The following is a 17,168-nucleotide window of genomic DNA, read 5'->3' as shown; positions in this document are numbered from 1 at the left end:
GCATATTTAATTTGATAACCTTCAATATTGACTTTCTCTCTCTAATACATACCTAAATAAAAGTACTTACTATGGAACTAAGAAATACAAATTTCTTCCATCTTACATTGAAATTAGTATTGAAATTGAGTAAATAAAATAACGTCATTTAGTGGAAGTTGATCACAAAAGTTAGGACGAAGCATCATTATCATCATCATGATCAATCTTTTATATGGTTATGATTGAACTAGAACATTTGAGAGAACTCTAGGGATGTGAAATTCTCACGATGGTTTTTCCTTATACTTTTATTTTCACAAAACGATTAGTACCTAATTTACCAAGAATGCTCTCCACTACTAAAGATAATATTGGCTGGGTTCGAATCTCAGGCTAAAGACAAAGGGACCTTTTACTTTCGAGTCATAGCTAAATTTCATCTACTTACCCTGAACGAGACAATGGAGTACACGCTGCCTCCAGAGGGCAGATGGCGAGGCAGGTAGGTACCTTTTTTTATTGTGTACCGATCTTTCCCAAACAGCATTTTAGGTAACATTATCTGTTAAAACCGACGCCAGCTGAATTTGTGAATCACCGAGTTTTTGAATAGATAAAAATACTAGTTTTGCTGTACTTTGTAATTCCTTTGCTTGATATTATATGGTACATGGTTGATTGGTGACGTACCAGCAGCGAGATTCCGGCACAAAGCAAACACGTCATGTCTTTATACAGCTGGACTCTCCGAACTAATAAATTGGCCAATTTATTGACAATCAATCAAACAAATATATAAATATACAAAAATACCATGGTTTTGGGGCGAGCCCAGAGCTCATTGAAAAGAACCTAGGTTTCCGTACCTAGGCAATTGAAAACGCTTCGCAGCGAAAATAGGAGGGTCCAATTGCTGTGCCCCGCATAACATGGATCAAGGCTGAGGTTTCAGCGTAGGTATTTCCCCCGTGCTTAAGGAATGCCGGTTGGTCTCAAACCGATGGCCTAAATAAGGCAAATACACGTATCAACTGATTTTCCACACTAACAGGACGTTCTAAATTAACAGATCTCTCCACTCATTATATTTATTTTGAGGAGTTGAAATTTTACATTAATTTTTTATAATTCAATCCGTGTAAACCTGTTAGCTGGTCGAGAAGTCTACGTGTTCACCCAACGTACTGTACCAATTAATTACTTGTAAATAACTCATGACTTAAATACCTAGGTGTTTCTATAATTCAGCTGAGTTTATTTCTTATTTTATCTCTTCATAATGCCTAATCTTAACCACTAGTATAGACGATCACAGCGTACCATCACAAACTGGACCCTTTCAAATAAAGATTTTTATATATACCTGTGAGGAAGATACTGCCATTGGCGCAATTAAAGTGCCATAAGCCTACTTTGCCGTGTTAGTTTACGAATTGCGAAAAACCAAATAAAATTTAAATTTCGCGGGCAGACCCTCGCATCCATCTTAACGTCAATGCCCAACAACTCTGCTTTTAAGCTGAGCTTTCTAACTGATATGGCATAGTAACTTTACAAGTTGTTATTAAAACTATGCTGATTGCGAATGTATTTCGCAATAACGACCCCTTATAGGCTTATGATATGCCAGAACAAATTATAAAGTCCTCCAGATAAGCTTGGTGAAATCTTGCGTCTAATATATTGTGCCGGAAGCTTCGCGGCAAACTTTGTAATTCAACTAGCCTGATTATTTAAATAGCACTGTGTATCACAGTTGCACCTCCTCCTCTCTCTTCCCGCGGGTGTCGTACGGTGCGACTAAATATGTCTCAGCCACATAAATGGCCAATAACGCGATGTTCAACGGCGTTTCCCGTTAAACGTATATGTAGCCACGATCAACGTATAACGGCATTCACAATGCCATTTGGCGTTAGGCGATTTTAACCACAATTTAATAGGCATTAGATATTAACCGTCCAACTATGGCCACTTAGGCTGTGATATATAGAGCGCACTCATAAAACGAGACAGCGTAATATCACTAGCATAAATCTGTCTCGTTTTAACTGAAACTTAAGTCTGTGCAAAGTCAAATTATAGAGCTATAGATCTCAGAATAACTCTCTCTCGATGGAGACCCTAATCTATTGATCTCAAACTATAGATCTCAGTCATAGTGTCTCGTTTATACGAAAAGTAGGTAGGAACTAGGTCATGTACAAAGCCAGGAGGAGAATGTAGTTTTAACTAAAATAAAAGAAACAAATCGATTCTGAGAGCTAGGCTCAATGGTTGTCGTGAAAATAAAATAATTGGTATTGGAACAATTCCAATATTCCAATATGCCAATTTAATAGACTATTTGGAATCACAATAGTCGAAGAGTACGCCTATAGAGAATAATTGAAATTCTACATAAACTTAATAATAATAGCTATCGTTAAAATTAAGATTTTAAACTCGTTTTGTAAAGACTCTACAATATTATTAATATAGTAGTCTATATAATATAATAGTCTACATAGTATATGATAGTCTATTAATTATTCTATTCTTGGTAGTTCTAAGCCACATATCGATTGATCTCCCCATGTCTTAAAACAATTATGTAGTATAATAAAATTGTATATATTTTAAAAGTTATGGCCCTTGGAAAATCTCCATTTTAGAGCTGAGGCAACTTCGGGTGTAAACAAACTTTTTAACAAAAAATTAACGACTTCATGTCACACTTTACTTCATAGTAATTTCAAATGTTTTTAGTTTGTGTAAAAAAGTTACCAACACGCGTAATTCCAAACGTCGATTAGCAATTATCGCTTTAGGTACCAATTCTGACTAAAAAACCCGGCCAAGTGCGAGTCAAACTCGCGCACTTTGAAAATTGAAACTTTTTTTTTTTAAATGATGTGACCACAGCGGTACTTACTTGTGCTATAAGACCTACCTATACCTGCCAAATTTCATGATTCTAGATCAACGGGAAGTACCCTATAGGTTTCTTGACAGACACGGCAGACAGACAGACAGACAGATAGACAACAAAGTGATCCTATAAGGATTCCGTGTTACCTTTTGAGGTACGGAACCTTAAAAAATCATGAATCTCAAGCAATATTCATTCACCCGGCCACTCTCGTGGTAAGGTGCAGTTAGAGGGAAAGGGTGGCATGCACAAATAAAGTGGTTTCCGTCATCTGTAGAAACATCACTATTTCAGGTTCCACCCGTCAAGGAGTTATCGCTTCGATGAAGCGGGCTCTTAACGGAATTTCACGAGAATGTGCCCTTCCATTAAAACTAACGCAAACACTGTTTGGAAGTTCCCGCGTCACGTGATTTGTTCTACAAGGAAAAGTTTCTCAGATATAACGCTCTTTAAATAAACCGGTTACTGAGTTCCAAAGTTTGAGAGATACCAGCTCTCATTTCATGCAATATTCAAGTTGAGACTATTCAAAGGAATAATTAATAATATTGTCGGAAGTAAAACATTTTCGAAATTCAATTCGAAAACGTAGCTTTTCGTTTGAGATTGGTTGGTGACTCAAAATGGTAAACGCCACTGAACTGGATAAAAAAAAACTAAATCCACGTGAAAAAAGTCGCGGGCATCATCTAGTGTTTAATAAACAGTTTTATCATATAGTCGGTTAAGTATTATTTTTAACATCGTTAAATTATACGAATTTGTATAAGATACGCAGGGCCCGACTATGTATGTGTCATATAACATGTTAACAGACTTTGTTTTATAACATGGTCTTTGTTTATTGTTAGTCAAAGTCATCATTTATTCAAATAGGGTAGAAACTATTGTACATTTTCTGATTGTCAATCGCTGAATTTACAATACAATGATGTAGTGTTAGGCTAGTGGAAACGTAGGGTTGGGCGACCAAGTTTAACTCACGTGAAACGGTGAATTGCACAAGACTGAACCACTTGGAACGATATGCAGAGCTCCATTAGCAAATTGAGTAGCTGTCCCGTCCAGTGCATTTCGGGGAACTAGTTTGATCAAACCAATCGACGCTACGTATCTGTCACTACCTATTAGTATCCATAACATGGTTCACTGGTCAAAAGTCAATAACAGTACCAAATCCTGGCGATAACGAGCTACGGCGTAGTGGAATTAGAAATTCATCATGATCAACCCATTACCGGCTCACTACTGAGCACGGGTCCCCTCTCGGAGTGAGAAGAGATTTAGCCATAGTCTACCACGCTGGCTAAGGGCGGATTGGCAGAACTCTCAGGCATGCAGGTTTCCTTGCGATGTTTTCCTTCACCGTGATATTTAATATTATTACTTAAACCGCACATAAAGCAAATTTTTCACTATGGGATATAAATTATGTTATAGTCCGGTCAAATAGATATTCAAGGTTACAATAATTCGCATAGAGATAAAAATTGGTCTGAATGTTGGGAACACCAACATAAATGAATTGTGAAAAATCCCCATCGATGCCATATTTGCAAAAAAATTGGATACAAGATCAAAGTTCACAAAAATGGGATTTTTGCATTTTTCAACTAAACGATAAGTTTTATCATAAAAGATAGGAGGTCCTTTGAAAAAAGTGACAATTGAAAATTGGTTCCAACCAAACGTTTACAATAATATTATTTATACCAGAATATAAAGAAAACGAGGTGTTAGTTTAAACATAATATTTAAGGATTAGGATCCAGCTCATAATCAAAGTTCCAGTGTTCGGCCTTGATGCAAATGAGGGGTCTCAGCTTGTCAGCAATCCGGGCCAGGCTTCATTATTCAAAGCCAGTTGCATAGGAACCATTAACGGCTCGGTACTCTGTCGTATATATCTAGATATTGCAGCTAGATTGGTGCCGAGAAGTCTACAGTATTGGATTTGCGAGGGAAGGTATAATAGCTAGCTAAAATGCTAGCAATGCAATCAGTCAGTCGTATAACAAATTAGATATTGCCTGCGGCTTCATCCACGTGGAATTAGGTTGTTAAAAATCCCCTGGGAACTCTTTGATTTTCTACAATATAAAGTTTTTTTTCATCTGATATTTTATTGTGATGTTATGCCAGATCCATGTTACACACTAAATTAAAATCAAACTACATAATGATAAAAAATCTAAAATTGTACCTACTTAACAATTTAAGAGAATCTATGAAATGAACCTTAGTTGCCAAAACGCTGAAAAGTTAATCTATATGAAAAGAGTTGAAAATGCAATATTGATAAAATAGGTTCCTTTTTTTTTTCGCTTAGTGAACACCAAAATCCAGACTTACTCAGTACGACAGTCGAAATAAATCCAGCTACTGTCAATTGTGAGTTAGGGTTTAGGCCATAGGACACTACGCTGGCCAATTGCGGATTGACAAACAGACACTTCTGAGAACATTATGGAGAACACTCAGGCATACAGATTTCCTCTCGATATTTTCCTCAACCGTTAAAGCAAGATGATATTTTTTTTATTCAGATACAAGTTAACCCTTGACTGCGATCTCATTTGCTGGTAGGGTGGTAGCTAGTGTAACTAGTCATGGCCGAAGCCTCCCACCAAAAATTGCTTTAAACGCTAGCCCCCCCAAACCCCAAAATCCCCCCCCCCCCCCCCCCCCCCCCCCCCCAAAAGGTGGCTGGGAGCTTTAACCACTGAGCTCTAACCGTTCGCTATACCACAAGTAGCATAATGTAGCAAAGTTATAGTAGAACTACTCCCGCCCAGTTCGCGACAGAAACTCAATCCGCTAATGGTCCCTCTACGCGCCGCTTTGAATTATGCAGCTTTGTGGATGCCGCCGCTAATTAGCGTGATCCAACGTTTTATGAGGATTAAGGACGTTCACAATGCGTAGGCTTTGAGCTGCTTACTACTCTCTAGATCCATTGCTGATCGATACCTGTATTATCTATATACAGGGTATATGTCAAATCTGAAAAAACGCAGGGCCTTGTGGCACATTTGGGACCCCAATGGTCCCAAGGTGAGACACCCTCCAGCACGATGGACTGACGAAATAAAGCGACTGGCGGGAAGTGGCTGGGTGAGGAAGGTTGAGGACCGGATGTGCTGGTGCTCTTTAGGGAAGGCCCATGTCCAACAGTGGTGGCTGATGATGATGATGATGATGATTGATGTCAATAATCTGATCTTATAATAAACAATCCAATTACGAACGATTTTTTCCGTCCCAACGATCCTCATTAAAGTGACGCTCCATATTCAGAGTTATAATTAAGGATTAAAATTTAATAATCCCGTCAAAGAGAAAGTGCCGGCTCGCTAATTGCTATTAGGATGTTCCGCCATTTTATTTTGCCTTGTTTGAATTGACTACCTTTAATTGTATAATGGTAATTTTTGTATTTTTTGCGTTTCAATATTGTGTTAGCACTTAGCACTTAAAAAGCTTACTTAATTTAAAATATTTGGAAGAAAAACATTAATAATAATTATTTAACATTAATGAGAAATTGTGCGAGAAACTTATCAAATATTCACCTACCAGTACATTTTTCTCAAATTATAATAATATAATTCATATTTATCTGTTTGTTACCATGCGTCTCGCATCGTTCCATCGATTTAGGTATAGTTCTGTATAGTTGTTATTGGCACTTGCGTGAATGTGTCTGATATTTAATACCATTCAACAATCAATTACAGGCACGCGAGTTATTGAAAAAAATTAAAAGAGACGTAAGCCAAGTTTACTGGTTATCTAAAGTTAGCTTACCCTGTATTTATGTACTTAAATCTCTAGGTATTCCTTTTTTTAAATTATCGTAAAAATACCTGTTTTCCTGTTAAAAGAAAAAGGCTTTTGGTCTATTTTCTTTACAAAACTTACACTGAAGGTAATCATAAGGTCAATTAAAAAAACTAATTCAAAACCTTTCACTAGTTAAACTTCCTTAAAGAAAACTGTAGAGAAAGCAAACTTTACTCATAACAAAGAGTAAAGAGTATAAAATATGCTGCAAGGTAGCTGAACCGACAACGTTTTATCTTAATTAAAAAAACTCTTTTAGAAGAGCTTATTTGCCTACTATTTCAATAAAATAATATTGTCTAATGCTTGAAAACAACAAGAAATATTACCTACAACCGCAATAATTTTGAGATAAAAAATATTTTTTGAGATTTTATTTTACTACAAATATGTCGGCTTGCTTTTTATTATACCTACCCATTGCCAAATTAGGTACAGCTTTCTAGTAATAAGAGTCTCATATGCTGCGGATGGATCGTCCGTCAGACAACAGACCTTACGGACCCCTAAAAAATTCTGATAATATAATGTTATTCTAAACTTTTAACTCATGTTGGCAAACAAAGTTCACCATGCTACTCGTAGATATATACAGTTTCACAAAGCACCCGCAATCAATAACCGTCTGCTTCTGCATTAATTATCCGTCTCAGGTGCTCCCCACAAAAGGAACTCTGAATAAATACGGCCACCATCAATCCTCTAGGTTCCGTATACCTGCATACTACCTACTACGAAGTTAGATTTGTTGATTGTATTGTGAATCTAGTCAAAAGGTTTTTTAACCCCCGACCCAAAAAGAGGGGTGTTATAAGTTTGACGTGTGTATCTGTGTATCTGTGTGTCTGTGTATCTGTGTATCTGTGTATCTGTGTATTCGTGTATCTGTGTATCTGTGTATCTGTGTATCTGTCTGTGGCATCGTAGCGCCTAAACGAATGAACCGATTTTAATTTAGTTTTTTTTGTTTGAAAGGTGGCTTGATCGAGAGTGTTCTTAGCTATAATCCAAAAAAATTGGTTCAGCCATTTAAGAGTTATCAGCTCTTTTCTAGTTTTCTTGTAGAAAAGAAGGTTAGGTAACCGTTAGGTTCTTAATATTATGTCAATTGACAAATGTCAAGCTGTCAAGATGGACGTTGCCTAAATACATAATTATTTATTTGAAAATGATGTTTTGGAAAACTCAAATACTTTGGATCGTCGGGGGTGTTATAAATTTTTAATTTACACTTGTTTAACTGTTGGAATTGATGAGAATATCATTTTTGAATTTTTTTTACCCTTACAAAATATTTTTTTGTAGAATAGGAAAGTTGCTATCTAGTTTTTGGTAACGGTATGATGACAGCTGCAACGTCACGATTGCAATTACCTCTGATTGGTTGACGCTTGCACACTATTGGCTAGAATACATTGTTGCAACAAGAATAGCATAATTTTAGCCAATAACAACAATTGCGACTGTAATGATGATTGATGCAGGTTTTTAACCCTCGACCAAAAAAGAGGGGTGTTATAAGTTTGATGTGTGTATCTGTGTATCTGTCGGTGGCACCGTAGCTTCTAAACTAATGAACCGATTTTAATTTAGTTTTGTTTTTGATTGAAAGGTGACTTGATCGAGAGTGTTCTTAGCTATAATCCAAGAAAATCGGTTCAGCCGTATGAAAGTTATCAGCTCTTTTCGAGATACTTTAACCTTCACTTGTCGGGGGTGTTATAAATTTTTACACTTGTTATAGAATCGAGCTACCGTATTCGCAAACTCTATTAACCATTTCGTGATCCCGAAAGCACATTACAATTTACTACAAATAGTTAAACAACTATTCCACCGGCAAATAAACCTCCCGTCTTAACTCCACTCAGTTACTCACTAAATGAACACATATTTTGTCATGAAGCAGTCGATACTATGTTTCACATAGTTGATAAGCGATGAACTTTGGAATGAACATCGTTGGCGCGGGTGTATTAGACCCCGCTAGTGATATTGTAGGGTTAAGTGTCAATAGTCATACAATGAAGCAATGTATTGGTTACGATTTTGAAAATTAATTCATGTTACATTAATATTGCTATTGCCAGAGTAAAATAGAGTCAGGGAAATTTCTATTTGTTCCTGAGTCGACAATATTATGTCAAATGAGCTATAGCAAAATATTACAGAATAAGTTTTTTTTATTCAGATACAAGTTAGCCCTGCGATTTCATCTGGTGGTAAGTGATGATGCAGTCTAAGATGTAAGTGGGCTAACCTGGAAAGGGTGTGGCAGTTTTCACTAAACCCATACTCCTTTGGTTTCTACACGGCATCGCACCGGAACGCTAAATCGTTTGGCGGCACGGCTATGCCAGTAGGCTAGTAACTAGCCACGGCCCAGACCACCAGTCCAGACCAGAAATTAAGGAATTAAGTATATAACTCCAAACCCCTGTTGAAAATCGAACCCGGGACCTCTCACTATTAAGACCACAGCGCTTGCCAGGGAGGCCGTCAATAAATAAAAGAAAACAACTTTAAAAAAATACACACTACGGATCAAAACAGCTTAACAAACAAATGTTATGCTATAGCTTGACCCAGGAGTGTTGATTGACACGCCTCACAGCGGCAAAACAACTAGCTCTAAGAGGGGTCTCTCCGATACTCGCTCCATACAAACGTAGTTCGTCTCTCATTGGAATACTAATTAATCATACTCAATGGAATTTTGTAGAAACCGGGAACTAATATCTATGTCTGTGGTTTTCCAGATTTCTGCTAAAATATTCGGTTTCAAAGTTACGCGGTCTTAAAAATTCACATACAAATTTTTGAGCCCCTGTAATTTTAAAACTACATATTTTTAGAAAAATCTAAAACACCACAGGCACAGATATTAGTTTCTAGAATATGTCTGCTAAATTTCATGGACTGTAGTTGCTTAATATTCAAATGAAATTGGAACTACGATTGTATGGAGTAAGTGACGGAGAGAGCCCTGTTAAGCTTTGCCTGTGCAACTGTTTGGATAAACAGAGCGTTTTAGTGGATTCCAGGATATTCCAATAATTCCGCCTGCACCTGACAAAGCGCTGTTTACGCGGGTGTGTTGATTTAAAGCCTGGTTTATCGATATAAGCACTTTGTATATCATCATGATCAACCCATTGCCGGCTTGCTACTGAGGACGGGTCTCCTCGGAGTATGAGAAGGGTTTGGCCATATAGTCCATCATGCTGGTCCAGTGCGGATTGGCAGACTTTACACAGCTTTGAGAACACTATGGAGAACTCTCATGCGTGCAGGTTTCCTCACGATGTTTTCCTTCACCGTTAAAGCGAGTGATTTTTAATTTCTCGTTAAACATATCATGTTCATCTAATGTTTATTAAGGTTCTATGGACATAATTAAACAAAAAGGCTCACTACATGTCGAAGACTTAAAATTCATGGATTCCTTTTAAAGTTTAAAAGTTAAAAATTGTACTGTTAATTTAAGTGGTGATAGTTATTACTTTCAAAACGGACTCCGGTCTGAGAAGTGGAAGCCGAAGAAGAAAATTTTCCGAATTTGAAAATGGTGCCATACAGTCGCCATATTGAATTTTTCCTCAAAGTTGCTTTTTAAATGTTATGTTACTTTTAGTTATTTGTATACTTAAGTCAATAGTTATCATCTTTGTTTATATATATACATGTGAGCTCTCTATCCTCACAAAAAAGATGAAGTTTCTAAAGAAGTGGTGAATTTGTCTTATATTTTTGTAAGTTTTCTTGGACGATAAAATACAGAAAATTATGTCATATTCCCACAACACAGAGATAATATAAACATGCCAATTTGTTAAGTCTTCAACGTAGTGACAGTCGTTATTATTATTGAAAAGGGTCCCATATTTGGGTCGCCCCAAATCCCGACTACGGGCTACTTTCATTTTGTTCTCTATTACAAATAAGGATGTTTAATTTCGTTCTATCTTTTATCTTTCACTTTATTTTATTTATTTGTACCAAAACATAAGTACAATATATTCATTTCTTGTTCTAAAATGATATTGGGGAACAATATGGGGTTATTCAATGGGCGGATCAACAAATTCCTGAAAGGCCAGCAACGCGTTGGCGGTTCCTCTGATACTGCAAATATTCTAAGGCGGCGGTCTTCGTTTGCTCGCTATTTTTATTCAAAATAAAAATTGTTTCTCTCACAGAGCATTTCTTTTTTACACACCTAAGCGGTTCAGATCAGAAACGTTTAGCAAAAACGTTTCATGCATAGGTAGGTAGGTACAGGTAAAAACATAACCCTCCTTTTGGATTTCACCGCAGTCGTTTAAAATTAGAGATAGATTTAACACCGTGATAGTGGTAAGGAGTTTCTATAAGCAAGGCAAGTCACCTTAAACAAGGACGAGCTTATCTTCGATCTAAGGCACCCTCGTCAGTAAAGGATTAACACCCAGTGTGCGAGGCCATTGATTTAATTGTTTCGTGCCTTGATTGATTGTCTGAGCAATTGGATCGTCATTCCTAGCTCTCTATTGGAATTACGGTCTTGTTCTGTTCAAAATTATGTCTATAATTTGTTTGGAATTAAATAGTTTTTGACGAATGTAGTCTGCACTCATATAATAAGAGATGGGTACTTCTTACCAATGGCGAAATTAATAAATAATCAATAATAGGCAATTACTATCAAAGCAAAGATAGATAGTTAACACCCTGATACTTGGAAGGAGATTTCTAGAAGCAAGGCAAAATCACCTTCACGAAGGTCGAGCTTATCTTCGATTGAAGGCACCCTCGTCAGTGAAGGGTTAACACCCAGATCTGTGAGGCCATTGATTTAATTGTATGTTTGATTGATTGTCTGAGCAATTGGATCGTCACTCCCAGCTCTCTGTTGGAATTACGGTCTTGTTCTGTTCAAAATTATGTCTATAATTTGTTTGGAATTAAATAGGTTTGGATGATGTAGAAGGTATGCTAATAAATTGGTATCAAAAACCGGTAAAGTTCAAGTCGGACTCACATACAAAAGGTTCCGTACCAGCGTATAAGATATAACACTAGATATAAACTTTTTATAGCGGCAAGAGAAATACACATTCTGTAAATATTTCAAATCTCTACCTATTACGGTTCATGAATGAATGAATGAATGAGTATACTTTTATTGTACACCACAAAAATAGTACATGATAGTGGTTCATGAGATACAGCCCGCTGACAGACAGACAGACGGACGGATGAAAAGCGGAGGCTAAGTAATAAATCCATAAAAACAACCAGGAACTTAGTTTAAGTAATAATTGTCATCATAGAGCCGAAAGACACAGACAGATTACCTGACAATATAAAAAGAGCGAATTCGAAAACTAACTTTGTACGAACTTTCCGTCGCGCAAAAACGGTCAGGACAAAGTTTTAGGAATTAACTACTGGCCGTCGAAAATTTACGTCATTTCTGCTTGAGCATTAATCTTAATCATCACAAAATATTACGTGTTTTATCGGAATTTTGATTAAATTAAGCTTTTTTGTTCTTTTAAGCTCGTTGTTAATTTAAGCTTGCTAATCGGAGGTAGGGGATTTGATCCTGGGCACGCACCTATGACTTTTCGGAGTTTTGTGCGTTTTATGTAATTAAATAGCACTTGCTTTAACGGTTAAGGAAAACATGAGGAAACCTGTATGCCTGAGAGTTCGCCATAATGTTGTCAAAGGTGAGTGAACTCATACCAATCCGCACTTGGCCAGCGTGGTAGACTAAGGTCTTAACCCTTCACACTAGGAGAGGAGACCCGTGCCTGTAGAGAGCCGGCGATGGGTTGATCATGATGAAGCTTTTTATGTTTTTTCGGGACCTCCCACTGCGCCGTTGAGGTCTTCAAAAACCTATTATTAAGGAAGATGAAATGCAGTAGTATTTCAGCTTTCAATTTTAATTTAGTTCCACCCTATTCAGAAAATAATATAATCATCAGTACAATTGTTTCAAAACCAAAACATATCAATATGGTAACAAATATTCAGTTTTACCAGCTTTGTGGCCAGAGGTAAAATAACTCTGAACGGACTATAAAATAATGAATTAACATATCTCTAGAAAGAGCCCTCCCGGACCGCGTTAGTTGGTCCCTTCGCAACTATTCCGATAATCAATACAAGTTGTGCCTACTTTCTAAAATATCCAAACCCCCGGGCTCCGACCCGTCCGATGTTATCTTAATAATTGCTCCTGTTGTGATAATTTGAGATCGGTATTATTATTACTATCAGCGCATATCAAATGATTTAATGTTAAATTAATTTTTAGGGTTCCATAAAAAGGAACCCTTACCACTATCACTTTGTTGTCTGTCTGTCTGTCCGTCTGTCGTGTCTGAAAGAAAACCTATACTTCCCGTTGACCTAGAATCATAAAATTTAGCAGATAGGTAGGTCTAGCAAAAGTAAAGGAAAAAACCCGAAAACCGTGAATTTGTGGTTACAACACAAAAAAATAATTAGTATTTTCAATAGTAGTTTTATGTCTAGAAAACAGTTAATAGCTAGTTGCTTCTTCGTGGGTATTGGGACAAGTGACTAAAACTTGAAAAGAGCAACCGCCGAGTTTCTTGCTAGTTCTTCTCGGTAGGAACTGCATTCCGAACCAGTGGTAGATTATTTTGACGATTCAAAAGCACTTGTAAAAGTTTAATTGAATAAAAATATTTTGAATTTGAATTTAAAGAATTAATCAACCTAAAAAAAATATAAATGGTCAAAAATTCAATTTTTGTTGTTCTGATATTTTCAGAACTTTTTTCCCCAACAATATTTTCAAACTGAGAGCAACAACCATGTATCTGTGGTAGCAAAGGATAGATACATCGTGTAAAACACAATATACATTTATGTTTTCTACACAAAGAATAATAAATCGTTTGCAACATCAAACATGTGAGTGAACCCCATACAAAGCCACGCAATGACATGACAACACGATAAAGCTGCGGTTCCACAAGAGATGATGAGAGGTAGTTAAACGATGCGAGGGAGCGAAGCTAAGCTGTAAAACAATAACTTTTTGGTCTAGTTGGAGGCTTCGGCCGCGACTAGTTACCATTCTACCGAAAACCATGCCGTGATTTTACGTTTCGGTACGACACCGTGAAAATCAAGGGGTTTGGGTTTGATAAAAAATGCCACACCGCTTCTAGGTTAGCCCGCTACCATCTTACACTGCATCATTACTTATCACCAAAGCCTAATATTACTGGTGGAGATTGCTTTAAGCAATAAGGCCGTCTTTGCATACAATTGTTTTTAGTTTATAGTTTCTTGTTTTGTCTTGGTTTTTTTTTTTTCATATTTTGTGTGCAATTATATGTGTATGTCTTTTAACTATTTAACCTATGGGATGGGATTATTTTACCTATGGGATAGGTACAGCCCGTTGACAGAGATGGACGGACAGATGGACGCACAGTGGATGCTTAAAATAGGGTCCTGTTTGGAACCCGAAAAATTTAGTTATCCTTCGGGTGGTGTGAACACATTCCTCATGAAACAACAGCCTTACATGAACATCTATACATTCCTCTGTACACAGTTTAATGACACAGAAACACATAAAACTAAAGCTACGCCTGATTCATGTAAATCATCGGGTAACGTTCACTCTATTTACGCCTCTAAGTATATAGTGATAAGGAGTTGGTTAGCGTGACGTGTGCTCAAAGCGCCCACTAATGAATTCTGTGTTGTAAATGCAAAACGCGGAACAACACGGCGTTCTTAAAATTCAGGACGAACGCAATCAACTGTCGACTCACTTTGTGTTTGGCGCGAGTGACGGGCGCGTGCGGTTTCTTTGCCTTTTAGAGAAACACTATAGAAACAATGAATAATCAAAATATACGAAGCTTTTGAAATCCTTATGATAATATCATCTACCGCTTGCTCGGAAAATGTTTCATTATTTAAAAAAAAACCAATTGGTTCTTTTCTGTACGTACGCCAGCAATTTCCAACAGGACAATAATGAAAAGAGCTGGGCAATTTCATACGGTGACGAGGTTCTCTAAATGAACACTAATATTATAAGCAATATACTCGCAAGTATAGATTAGGTATTTTTAACCGACTTCTAAAAAGGAGATGGTCACAACTTTAACACTTAATATAAATCAGGTATTTTTAAGTACACAATTTACTATCTGAATACGGTATGAAACCTCCTTTCAAAATCACAATGCAAGATTGTAATTGCGCATTGTAAGGTCTAGATCTCCTGAGGATGCTCCGGTGTCGGGGCGAAACGTGCGTTAAATGGTTTTGGAGTTTGTGTGGTGCTGCGTAGTAGTGATGCGTATTGCTTGCTTGATGGCTGGCTTTTCTTGGCTGTGGGAGGGAGGGTGTTGCATATCACATGCTACAAGTTGCACCATACAGATTTGTCTGTTTCCGCTGAAGCGGAAATGAAGCTTTTGGTTTCTTGTATAATATGTCGCAGCGAAATGGCATAAATCGTGACGAAGAAAGACAGTCGGTTCGGTCTATCGTCACATTTCATAAACTACTAGCCGATGTCCGCGGCTTCACCCGCGTGGATTTAGGTATTTCAAAATCCCGTGGAAACGCTTTGATTTTCCGGGATAAAAAGTAGCCTATGTGCTAATCCAGGATATTATCTATCTCCATTCCAAATTTCAGCCAAATCCGTCTGGTAGTTTTTGCGTGAAGGAGTAACAAACATACACACACACACACACACACACACACACATACAAACTTTCGGCTTTATAATATTAGTGTGATGCTCAGCATTCTATAATATCACTACATTTGTTTAGTGAAATTAATTAGTGAAAAAGTCGTTTTAACATCTCCCGGGAGTTAGCTATATCCCTAAGAGATATGGGCAACTCCCGGCTTATGCCATTTCGCTGCGACATATAAATAAAAGTATCGATGTGGACTTCCGCTCGCGTCTGTCTCTTGGTCGATTCTTGCTTGATTGCTGTCTGGACCCCATCAGATGCAGTCCGTAATGTAAACAAGTTTTTCCCTATTGTAACAAAAGATTCTTTTGTGTAAGAAATAACGGGGTTTATATTTTCTGAAGTAGTTTACTTTTCATTCGGGCAAATGTCCACGCCACGGACTTGGATTTATATTTTTAATGTATTCGAAACGACCGGGCGAGATTAAAAATTCCAGTTCAAAGATCACAATGACTTGAACTTAAAATATTGTTTGAATAGTGAAATAGAAATAGGTTATGGATTCATAAAAGGCAAGAATATAATTCATCTGTGATACCTTTTCCGATAAAATGTATTGGAGTTCTAGCAATGTAATAAAAAAAATGAATAAATTGCAAAGACCAACAATGACAAATGTTGAACTTAAAATATTGTTCGAATATAGAAAACTGTTATGATTTCACTAAAATGCAACAACATTTCACTTACTATTGTTAAATCATCTGGTGATTTCATTTCTGATAAAAAAGTATTGAAGTTTTAAAATTATATGAGTAAAAACAAAGAATTGAAATTAAAATACTGTTTGAATAGAGAAAAAAATTTCACTGAGGCAAACACGGTTTATTTATTATTGTTAAATCATCTGTGATTTCCGTTTCAATAAAAACTTATTAAATTCAAGAAATTAAAATTGTGTAATACACAAAAATGTTTCTACCTCTTTCCGTTACATACCATCAAACCGATGTACCCCAAACCAGTTGCATTAGAAAGGCAATAATGCGAAGACGGTTTTACAACTACAAGCCGAGAATCGCTAAACGCATTTTGATGATACTCGTAAAGATTACTTTGTAAAGAGCAAAATGAAGCACGTCTCATCAATCTGCAACATTGGAGTGGCGCGAAATATAGAGAAAATACGAGGGAAATTGTTCGTCGGTGCGCTTCGGATGGGGTTTTTATGAAGCGGAATGTAGGTTGAGTTATGTTACGAAGCGTGGTTTTCAAAGAATTGAAGCACCAATACGTTCGCATGTCATATTTTGTTATTTTACGATAAGCTTGAAAACTATTTTTGTGTATTGCGGCATTTCATGACTTATTCAGCGAGTAAATTATGATTATTACTTATATGACTTCGTGGTACCGGAAAGCAGCTACTGTTTTTGGCGGAAATCAGTGTTGCATGTGAACTGTAAAACGGTGGTGATCACAATAGATCATAGCCCCGCATAGCCGTCAAAGCAGCAACGGCCCAATGGTGACTTTGTATAAAGCGCGCAGCTGCGCGAATTCTCCATAATGTTCTCAAAGGTGTGTGAAGTCTGTCAATCCGCATTGCTCCAGCTTGATAGACTGACCTGTACACCTTTCTCCTTCGGAGAAGAGACCCGTGCTCAGTACTTGACCAGTTGATCTTGAAATTCAAAATACAAAATATTTTTATTCAATTAGACTTTTAC

At 37.0% G+C, this 17,168-nt stretch overlaps 1 long non-coding RNA gene across 1 annotated transcript; it reads left to right on the top strand.

Annotated features, from left to right (window-relative positions):
* Positions 1-3,767: 3,767 nt before the first annotated feature.
* Positions 3,768-10,238, top strand: LOC123881082. The gene is made up of 3 exons (XR_006799407.1): positions 3,768-3,832; positions 7,813-7,817; positions 10,227-10,238. It is a non-coding gene; the product is annotated as an uncharacterized LOC123881082 (long non-coding RNA).
* The last annotated feature ends 6,930 nt before the right edge of the window (positions 10,239-17,168 follow it).

The sequence above is a fragment of the Maniola jurtina genome, chromosome 3, assembly GCF_905333055.1.
Source record: "Maniola jurtina chromosome 3, ilManJurt1.1, whole genome shotgun sequence".
Lineage (NCBI taxonomy): Eukaryota > Metazoa > Arthropoda > Insecta > Lepidoptera > Nymphalidae > Maniola > Maniola jurtina.
Note: the sequence above shows the minus strand (reverse complement) of the source record. Positions and strands in the feature narration are given on the sequence as shown.